This window comes from Populus nigra, chromosome 12, assembly GCF_951802175.1.
Source record: "Populus nigra chromosome 12, ddPopNigr1.1, whole genome shotgun sequence".
NCBI classification, from domain to species: domain Eukaryota; kingdom Viridiplantae; phylum Streptophyta; class Magnoliopsida; order Malpighiales; family Salicaceae; genus Populus; species Populus nigra.
Genome location: NC_084863.1, coordinates 10,083,165 through 10,093,598, shown reverse-complemented (window position 1 = coordinate 10,093,598; position 10,434 = coordinate 10,083,165). Strand labels below are relative to the sequence as shown.

The 10,434-nt window shown below is 34.0% G+C and overlaps 1 pseudogene; it reads left to right on the top strand.

Moving 5' to 3' along the window:
* Positions 1-8,501: 8,501 nt before the first annotated feature.
* Positions 8,502-8,612, top strand: LOC133670290 (small nucleolar RNA R71; annotated as a pseudogene).
* Positions 8,613-10,434: the final 1,822 nt, after the last annotated feature.

Genomic DNA, 10,434 nt, shown 5'->3' with positions numbered 1-10,434 from the left:
TGAAGAAGAAAAACATAAATAAACAAGATAAGAACATGATTATGATATAAGTTAACTAAGTATATGAAAGGAAATGAAAAAGCATAAACAAGAGATTAATATAACATGAAAGAAAACTTGAACATTACAAAGATATAAAGAGAGAAAGCAAGAAGATGATTTTGATCTGAAAAATAATATGACTAAATACATGGCAAATACCTCCTTTTATAGGCTCAGATTCAGAACTATTGATTGGTAGGCAACCATTGATTTGGTGGCTGGTTTTTGACATTGTTGGCTGCTGGTTCTTGATATTGTTGGCTGATTTTTGATATTGTTGGCTGGCCAAAATGTCATTGCTAACATCAGAATTTGAGCCCTTTGTTTCATGAAAGCTGTGGGAAATTGTCTTAGCTTTCCAACAAAAAAAACCAGAGCTCATTTGGACTTCTAGAACTCAAGATATGAGCTGAAAACCGAACAGTGTTTGAGTTGCAGGACATGTTTCGACTTCTCTGTTGTTGCTAAGATTTGAACTTGAAAACGGCAGAATTGAGTCTTGGACCCTTCATGAAAGTTTTAGGTCTATGTCTTATCTTTCCATCCATATAAAATGGACCTAAATCCGAGTTCTACAACTCCAGTTATGATCAAATAACCGAATAGTGTCCCAGTTTGGAATTGAACCAACATCTCTTCTCTTAGCCTAGTCCTCTTTTTGTCTCTTCACTTTCAATTGTTAATCACATCAATCAATCCTTTGAATTGTGAGATATACCTGCATTCAAAACAAGCATTTACCATAAATTAAAGATATATTATATTATTAGACTTGTTATTATAAAACATGTTTTAGTTAGGGAATTTAACGATACTTTAGTGCAATACGATGATATAAAGCCTTAATAAGAATGCACTTTTAAGTACTAATCACACCCCCCAACCAGCTTATTACTAGTCCCTAGTAATCAAAGCGTTAAAATACAAAAACAATTTGCAAGTTCCACAAAGCAAGGTATTCATCATTTAACTTCCATTAATCTATCCAAATAAACAAACTCTCATTAAATTTATATATCTGCTTCATACTTCTTAAACAAGATATTAATAAACCTTCTTTTTATGCTCAGTAAATCAAAACATAGCTATGGAGCTTTTCATGGAAGAAAACAAAATTTTGTTCCAATGTTTAAAGTTAACTTTCTTGGGTTGGGATTATTATCTTTTTTTTTTTTGAAAGCAAGAATTTATAATACAATGTATCTTGAACCCATGTAACGAGCTTTTAGCTAATGACTCCCAGACCAGTTGGTCTTAGGGCATCAGGTGTTGAGACACCCCTACGAGCTTAGTAACTCGGGTTGCAGATACTGACACGTAGATAGTGCAATGTTTGATTCCCTTAAACTTTTCTGCTTCACCCATGTAACAAGCACTGGGCCAATAGCTCCCAAGTCAGTTGACTTTAGGGTACTAGGTGTTAAAACACCCCTTCGGGCTTAATTGCTTAAGTCAATGAGGCTACGAAACCAAACTTATCTACTTTTATTTATTTGTTTGTTTGTTTTTGTTTTTTTTTTCATATTATATATTATCCTTTTCCCTTAGTTGTTACCTTTAACAAAAGAACATAAATAATGTAATAATCCAATATGCAACCCACAATCATATGTTAAAGTGTGTGTGTGAAAATGAAGGTTTAAGAATACTTGTTAAATGAGTATATGAGCAGAATTAAGTGATAACAATGCGAGAGTTTGTAAATCTGAATATTTCAAGAAGTATTATAATAGACCTTGTTAAGAATGTTTACTAAGATGCGTCTCAAGAGTCACTAAAGTCCCTCCTTTACTCTGTCATCCTAGTAACAACAGGTTTGCAAATGGTTGTAACAATAGAAAACATAGTTAGTTAATTTTTTTTTAATATCAACTACTACCCTCTCCCCCCAACCAAAACGAGACATTGTCCTCAATGTTTTAAGATAGAAAGATAGAGTATAGAAGACATCACCTGAAACAGCGACTACTGAAAAACCTGAAACACACTTAAACAAATATAATAAACAACAAAACACAAACATTATACCATTAATAAAACCAAAAGATACAAGTTGTCACAGACTAAGGCTCAAATCCAATCTAAGCTTTTTACAGCGTTCCGTGATTGACCAATTAAGTCGACTCATAGAGGAATCAACTACAGGGATGAAAGATTGAAGTTCATCAATCAATTGTTCAGCAGTAGCAGCAGAGATGAGGATTTATCGCGCTGAAAATGTTAGAAATTGTTGTTCCACAGCATGATCAAGAAAAGACAGTAAAGTATTATAAAAACCATTAATATTTAGCAAACCTATAGGTTTCTGGTGAATGTTCAGCTGAGCCCAAGATGAAATATGAAATATCTCTTCTAAAGTTCCCAGACCACCTGGTAAAGCAATAAAGGCGTCAGCATGGTTAAACATTACAGATAGTCGTTCAGACATTGTGGAGACCTGTAGTTCCTCTCCGACTGTTTTTCCAATGATGTCCCCTTCGGCTAAAGCTTTGGGGATGACCCCCAAAACTTGACTGCCTCCTAAAAATGCAGCTATTGAAACACTCCCCATTAACCCAAGGCTGCCTCCCCCATATACTAAATGAATCTTTCTCTCAGCTAGTACCCGACCAAGATGATTTGCTGATTCTAAAAACTCTTTTTCTTTCCCAGGACTGGATCCACAAAAAACACAAATATTTTTTTATTTTAGGAACAGAGGAACTGGCCATTACTTCTATATCTAGTAAATGAATGGGTAGAGTAGAAATGATGGGAAGGAAGAGAAGATTTTATAGATGAGAAATTGAAAATGCAATCATACCACCTATATGTAGGCTAGCTGGAGTCTCACTCTCTCTCTCTCTTTGTTTTTTTTTTGAAAAAGCATGTGTATGTACAAACAGCTGTGATTGTGGCTCACATCTTCCCTTGGTTTTACGTCCAAGAACGGCTTAAACGCCCTCTATGGGTCGGGGATAGGATTCCCATCCAGTTTTCTTAAAAACTGACAAACAGGGTCTTTTTTAGTCAGATTCCCAAGACTAAGTCGATCATGTTCTTTATGAAAATGAGGCCATAAATCATGAATTGCACGATGCACATCTCCACTAGGATGCGTCTCAAGAGTTAATAGAAGATTATCTAAAGACTCCTTACTCAGGCCATCCTTAATGAATTGTATTTTATCTTCACGGTTTATAGATACCATTCCTAAAGAACGACATTTTGCATTACAAGTCCATCTAGCACATCGGTGACAGACATTCAGTCGTTTTGCACGACGTTTCTTTGCAAAAGTGCTTTTACCTGTTCCAGGCATGTATGAAATAAAAGTATTGGAAGACTCACATGATAATCGGACCTTTGCTTCAATCAGCCAGCGAATATCTTCAGGAATTTCATGGTTCATTAACAACCTCAATCTTTCACACCTAGCACGATAAATTTTTGTAATCGCATTCTGAGGCAGGGCGGGAAAATAGTTTTTCAATTTTTCAAGAGTGGTGTCCATTTTTCAAAGAGAAGTGGAGGAGAGATGCAAAGAAAAGAGAAGGAATAAGAAATTGAACAAATATATACACAGATATCAGTTATCATGGGAAACTGAAAGAACCGACTTAAGAGTCAAGGAGTACCGTTATCTGCCATTTGACCGGGGTTGGAGAAAGATTAGCAAAACAAGAGTCACACCAAAAAGAAACACAAAAACAATGTGAGAAAAACAATATAATCAACCTTTATATACAACATCATTCAAACTAATGAATTCAATTTCACTAGGAAAATTATCAAAGTAAGCTTTCAAACGATGTCCATTTACCTTAAAAACATTGTCTTTCTTTGGATTCTCAATATCAAAGGCCCCATAAGGATACACATGTTTCACAATAAATGGACCGCTCCATCTTGATCTTAGCTTTCCAGGAAATAAATGGAGTCGAGTATTATAAAGCAAAACTTTTTGACCAACATCAAATGTTTTTCTCAAGATTCTCTTATCATGAAACTCTTTGATTCTTGCTTTATGAATTTTTGAATTTTCATATGCATCATTTCTTATTTCCTCAAGCTCATTTATTTACAACTTACGCAGATGGCTAGCATCATCCAGGTTTGAATTGAAAGCTTTAATAGCCCAATAAGCTTTGTGTTCAAGTTCCACAAGCAAATGACAAGGTTTTCCATAAACCAACCTATAAGGTGACATACCTAATGATGTTTTAAAAGCAGTGCGATAAGCCCAAAGTGCATCATTAAGTCTTAAAGACCAGTCCTTCCGATTAGGGTTCACTGTTTTTTCCAAGATTTGTTTGATCTCCCTATTAGCAAGTTCTACTTGTCCATTTGTCTAAGGGTGATAAGGGGTGGCAACTTTATGTGTGATTCCATATTTCTTCATTAAAGACTCAAATGGCTTGTTACAGAAATGTGTTCCACCATCACTTATCATGACCCGAGGGATTCCAAATCGACTCAAAATATTTTCTTTCAAAAACTTGATCACTGTTTTATGATCATTGTTACGACTTGGAATTGCCTCTATCCATTTTGAAACATAGTCTACTGCGATTAATATGTACACAAAACCAAATGATGGAGGAAATGGACCCATAAAATCTATACCCCAACAGTCAAAGATTTCAATGACAAGAATAGTATTTAAAGGCATCATGTGACATTTTGAAATAGATCCTAGCTTTTGACAATTTTCACAAGTTTTGCAGAATGCATGCGTGTCTTTGAACATGGTGGGCCAATAAAATCCACATTGTAAGATTTTTGCAGTTGTCTTTCTTGATGAGAAATGACCCCTACATGCCTCAGAATGATAAAATTTAATGAAACTACTTACCTCATTGTCGGGAATGCATCTTCGAAATATTTGATCAGGACAATATTTGAACAAGTAAGGGTCATCCCAATAAAAGTTCTTCACTTCGTTCAAGAACTTTCTTTTGTCTTGGGTACTCCAATGAGCTGGCAAATGTCCTGAAACAAGAAAATTAACTATATTAGCAAACCAAGGCATCGTAGAGACAGAAAGTAAAGATTCATCAGGAAAGTAGTCATTGATTGGTGTTATGTCAAATCTCGAATCAGTTGTCAATCTTGACAAATGATCCGCGACAACATTTTCGGTGCCTTTCTTATCCTTGATTGTGATATCGAATTCTTGAAGTAACAAAATCCACCGCACCAATCTAGCCTTAGAATCCTTCTTAGAAAGAAGATATTTCAACGCTGCATGATCGCTAAAAACAATAACAAGTGAGCCAACAAGATAAGATCTGAATTTTTCACATGCAAATACTACTGCAAGTAATTCCTTTTCAGTGGTGGTGTAATTCATTTGAGCACTATTTAAAGTTTTACTTGCATAGTAAATCACATAGGGTTTCTTATCTTTTCTTTGTCCTAAAACAGCACCCACGACATAATCACTAGCATCACACACTATTTCAAAAGGTAATGACCAATCAGAAGGTTGAATGACAGGAGCAGAAGTAAACAAGTTTTTAAGTTTAACAAAGGCTCCTTCACAATGTTCAGTCCATTCAAAAACATTATCCTTTGTTAGAAGGTTACACAATGGCTTAGATATTACACTAAAATCTTTGATGAACCTTCTATAAAAACCAGCATGTCCTAAGAATGATCTAACGTTTTTAACAGATTTTGGTGTTGGCAAGTTAGCAGTTAACTCGATTTTAGATTTGTCAACCTCAATTCCTATTGATGAAACAATGTGACCAAGTACAATGCCGTTTGTTACCATAAAATGACATTTTTCCCAATTTAGCACAAGATTCTTCTCTTCATACCTGTTCAAAACCTTTTCCAAGTTAGTTAAACAATCATCAAATGAATCACCAAAAACAGAAAAATCATCCATAAAAATCTCAAGAAAACGTTCAACCATATCACTGAATATGCTAAGCATACATCTTTGAAACGTGGCTGGTGCATTACATAATCCAAAAGGCATCCTTCGGTATGCAAACGTACCAAATGGACATGTGAAAGTAGTTTTCTCTTGATCTTCAAATGCAATTTCAATTTGGTTGTAACCCGAATAGCCATCTAGAAAACAATAAAATTCATGACCTGCAACTCTTTCTAGAATTTGATCCATGAAAGGTAAAGGAAAATGATCTTTTCTAGTCATTGAATTAAGTTTCCTATAGTCAATGCACATGCGCCAACCAGTAATAGTCCTAGTTGGAATTAACTCATTCTTCTCATTTGTTATCACAGTAACTCCAGACTTTTTAGGTACAACTTGGGTAGGACTTATCCATTTGCTGTCAGAAATAGGATAAATGATTCCATTATCTAGAAGCTTAATGACTTCATTCCTCACTACTTCTTTCATATTAGGATTAAGCCATCGTTGCATTTCTCTAGAGGGTTTAGCATTTTCCTCTAAATAAATCTTGTGTGTGCAAATCAAAGGACTAATTCCTTTTATGTCAGCTATGGTCCATCCTAATGCATTTTTGTGCATTTTCAGATTTTGTAATAACTTACCTTTTTGATGAACATTAAGTTTGGAAGAAATTATTACCGGAAAAGTTTCATTTTCTCCCAAAAATGAGTATTTGAGATTAAATGGTAATGGCTTCAAATCGGGTTTTGGTGGTTGAACACTTGAAGGTATGAACTCAATTGATCGTGGTGGCAATTCCTCAATTTTTGGTCTCCAACTATTTGCCTTTGATTCTTCCTGAAAATAAACCATTTGCAAATCATCAGATTCATTAAACTCAGTTTCACTGGAAGTGTTTTCAAATTGATCACAAATTAATTTTTCAATAAAATCTACTTCTTGTAAATCATTATCATCTCCAGGTTGCTTGCAAATGTTAAAAACATTCATCTCCAGTGTCATGTTTCCAAAAGATAACTTCATCACTCCATTCCTACAATTAATCAATGCATTAAAAGTTGCAAGAAATGAACGTCCTAAAATAACAGGAATTGAATTGCATGCTTCAACAGGTTGTGTATCCAAGACAATAAAATCCACAGGAAAGATGAATTTATCAACTTGTACTAACACATCTTCAACTATTCCTCTAGGCACTTTTACAGATCTATCAGCAAGTAAAAGAGTTACAGAAGTAGGTTTTAACTCACCTAGATTGAGACTTTGAAAAACCGAATATGGAAGTAAATTCACACTAGCTCCAAGATCAAGTAAAGCTCTATCAATTTTATGTTCTCCAATAAAGCAAGAAATTGTAGGACAACCAGGGTCTTTATATTTCAAAGCATTATCATTCTGAAGAATGGCACTTACTTGTTCGGCTAAAAAAGCTTTCTTTTTCACATTCAGTTTTCTCTTCACAGTGCACAGGTCTTTCAAAAATTTAGCATAAGACGGTACCTGTTTAATAGCATCTAACAAAGGTATATTGATCCTTACCTGTTTGAAAGTTTCAAAGATTTCAGAATTGTGATTGACTTTCCTTTGTTTGGTCATGGCATGAGGAAATGGAAGTGCTGGTGGGGAATCAGTCTCCTCTTTGCAGTGTTCAGGTTCAACCCTTTCCTTACCCTCAGAGACTAACTCATCTTCTTTCTCATAAGGTTCAAAAACGGGTTTTTCAATAACCTTACCACTGCGGAGAGTAGTGACTGATTTGACTTAATCCATATGTTGGCTTCCAGAACCATTTGCACTTGAATTGTATTGCCCTTTGGGATTTTGCTGGGGTTGAGATGGAAACTTACCTTTCTCCTGAAAACTAAGAGCAGATGTGAACTTTGCAAGAGTATCTTTTAGATCTGCCATGGTTTGAGCATTTTGAGTGTTGATTGTCTCTTGCTTTTCAATGAATGCATGCAGTGTTTCATCAAGATTTCTTCTAGGAGGGGGAATATAAGGAGGTGCATATCCATGAGAATTTTGAAAATTATTTTGTGCTTGAAATGGTGGCTGTGAAGTTTGTGCATTATTGTTACCACTCTTCCAACTGAAATTTAGGTGATTTCTCCAACCAGGGTTGTACGTTTGCGAGTATGGGTTATGACTTGGCCTTTGAAAACTATTTAAAGCATTGGCTTGTTCATGGAGACATTCCTTAAAAGAAGGCAAAGTTGGACAATCATTGGTTGAGTGTTCATTAGTTTCACAAATTTGACACACAATTTCTTGAACAGATTTTATTTGACCACTCTTTTTTAATTCTAGTGCCTCAACTTTTCTAGGTAAAGATGCAAATTTGGCTTGGAAGTCATGATCTTCCCTAAGGTTGTACATGCCTCCATTAGATGTATGAGGTTGAGTTTTACCTGGTGCCTCACACGTACCTGTGGTGTCCCAATTTTAAGCATTTTCAGCTAGCAAGTCTAAGTACTTCATTGCTTCATTAGGGTCTTTATCTTCAAAAGTTCCATTGCACATCAATTCCACCATTTGCCTATCTTTAGGTGTTAACCCTTCATAAAATTGTGAGACCAATCTCCATGTTTCAAAACCATGATGAGGACAGGTATTAAGCAAGTCTTTATATCTATCCCAACACTTGTAAAATGTTTCTCCTGGTTTTTGAGTGAAAGTGGTGATTTGTCTTTTGAAAGAGTTTGTTATGTGAGACGGAAAAAACTTCTTTAAAAATTATTGTTGCATTTCATCCCAAGCACGAATGGATCCTGACCTAATATTTTGTAGCCATGTTTTAGCTTTATCTTTTAATGAAAAAGAAAAAAGCTTTAATCTGATGGTGTTCATACTACAATTTAAGTCATTATAGGTGTTACAAACTTCTTCAAATTCTCTTAAATGCAAATATGGATTTTCTAATTCTAAGCCATGAAAAGTGGGTAAAAGTTGAATAATACCTGGCTTAAAATTAAAATGAGAAGCATCAGGAGGAAAAACTATACATGATGGTGCACTTGTTCTTGTTGGATTCATGTGATCTCTAAGTGTTCTCACATGATTATTCTCATTATTCTCATTATGAATTGACTGGTTATCTTCTTCGGCCACGTTTTCTAAAGAAAATGAAGATTTCCTAGAAAGTCTACCACTTAATGTACATGTCCAAACTCTCATGCAAGTGCAAAAGAAAAGAAAAGAAAAATAAAAAGAAAAGGAACAAAATTAGAAAAACAAATAAAAGTAAAAAACAAAAGAAAATAAAAGAAATATAAAAGAAATATAAAATTTATACAATACTTACCTCCCCGGCAACGGTGCCAAAAACTTGACATGACCAAAAGATTGATGTCTTATCCCAAGTGCAGGAGTGTCGAAGTAATAAATAACCCGGCAAGACCAGGATCGAACCACAAAGAGGTTAATTGTATAAATTATAAATAACAATGCAACAACAACAACAACAACAACAACAACAACAACAACAACAACAACAACAACAACAACAACAATAATACTCAGTACATGGCGTTGTTATACCTGAGAATGATCTAAAAGATTGGGTCACAGGTTTCCAGCCTATATACTGATTTTATGAAAAGATCAAAGAGATATATTATATAATATAAACAGATTTCTGATGCGAATGAACAAGGCAAGACCAACAATGTCAGGATCCTTGATAAAACACAGAGCATACTTAACGTACATAACATATAACAAGAATGTAAATAATAATAATAATAATAATAATAATAATAATAATAATAATAATAATAATAATAATAGTAGTAGTAGTAGTAGTAGTAGTAAAAAGAAGAAGAGGAAGAAATTAATGAGAACTTTGAGATGGAAGATTAATGTAAGGATTAAACAATGATAAAAACAAATGTCAAGGTTAGAGGATTCACTAATGGTATTTCAAATAAATATAATATAAACTCTTTTTATTACTCAACTAGAAACCACACACAAAGGAGGTTCTAATCGGATGATTTATCATTAATGGCTCATTATAAAGTATTAACATGATCATATTAATTATCTTGTCTAAGTAACACCATACTTATAAATATCATCAGGCATTCATGTTGCTAGCTTATGTTAACAACAAATCAAGTTCATATCATAACAACGATGTCGGCCGAAAACTATGAAGGATCAAGCATTCGATGTACCAAGTGTTATACAACATAAATCTAGATTAACCATTTAACAAGCAAGGTATTAAGAATTAGTAAGATAAAAAGATAAGACATGCTAATAACAATTTATCTTGGATATAAACATTAAAGTCCATGTTGAGTTTATATTATACCTATTCTAACACCATTAGTAAAACCTTTTCACCTTGACATAATTAACTTAGCTAAACATAATGAAGAAGAAAAACATAAATAAACAAGATAAGAACATGATTATGATATAAGTTAACTAAGTATATGAAAGGAAATGAAAAAGCATAAACAAGAGATTAATATAACATGAAAGAAAACTTGAACATTACAAAGATATAAAGAGAGAAA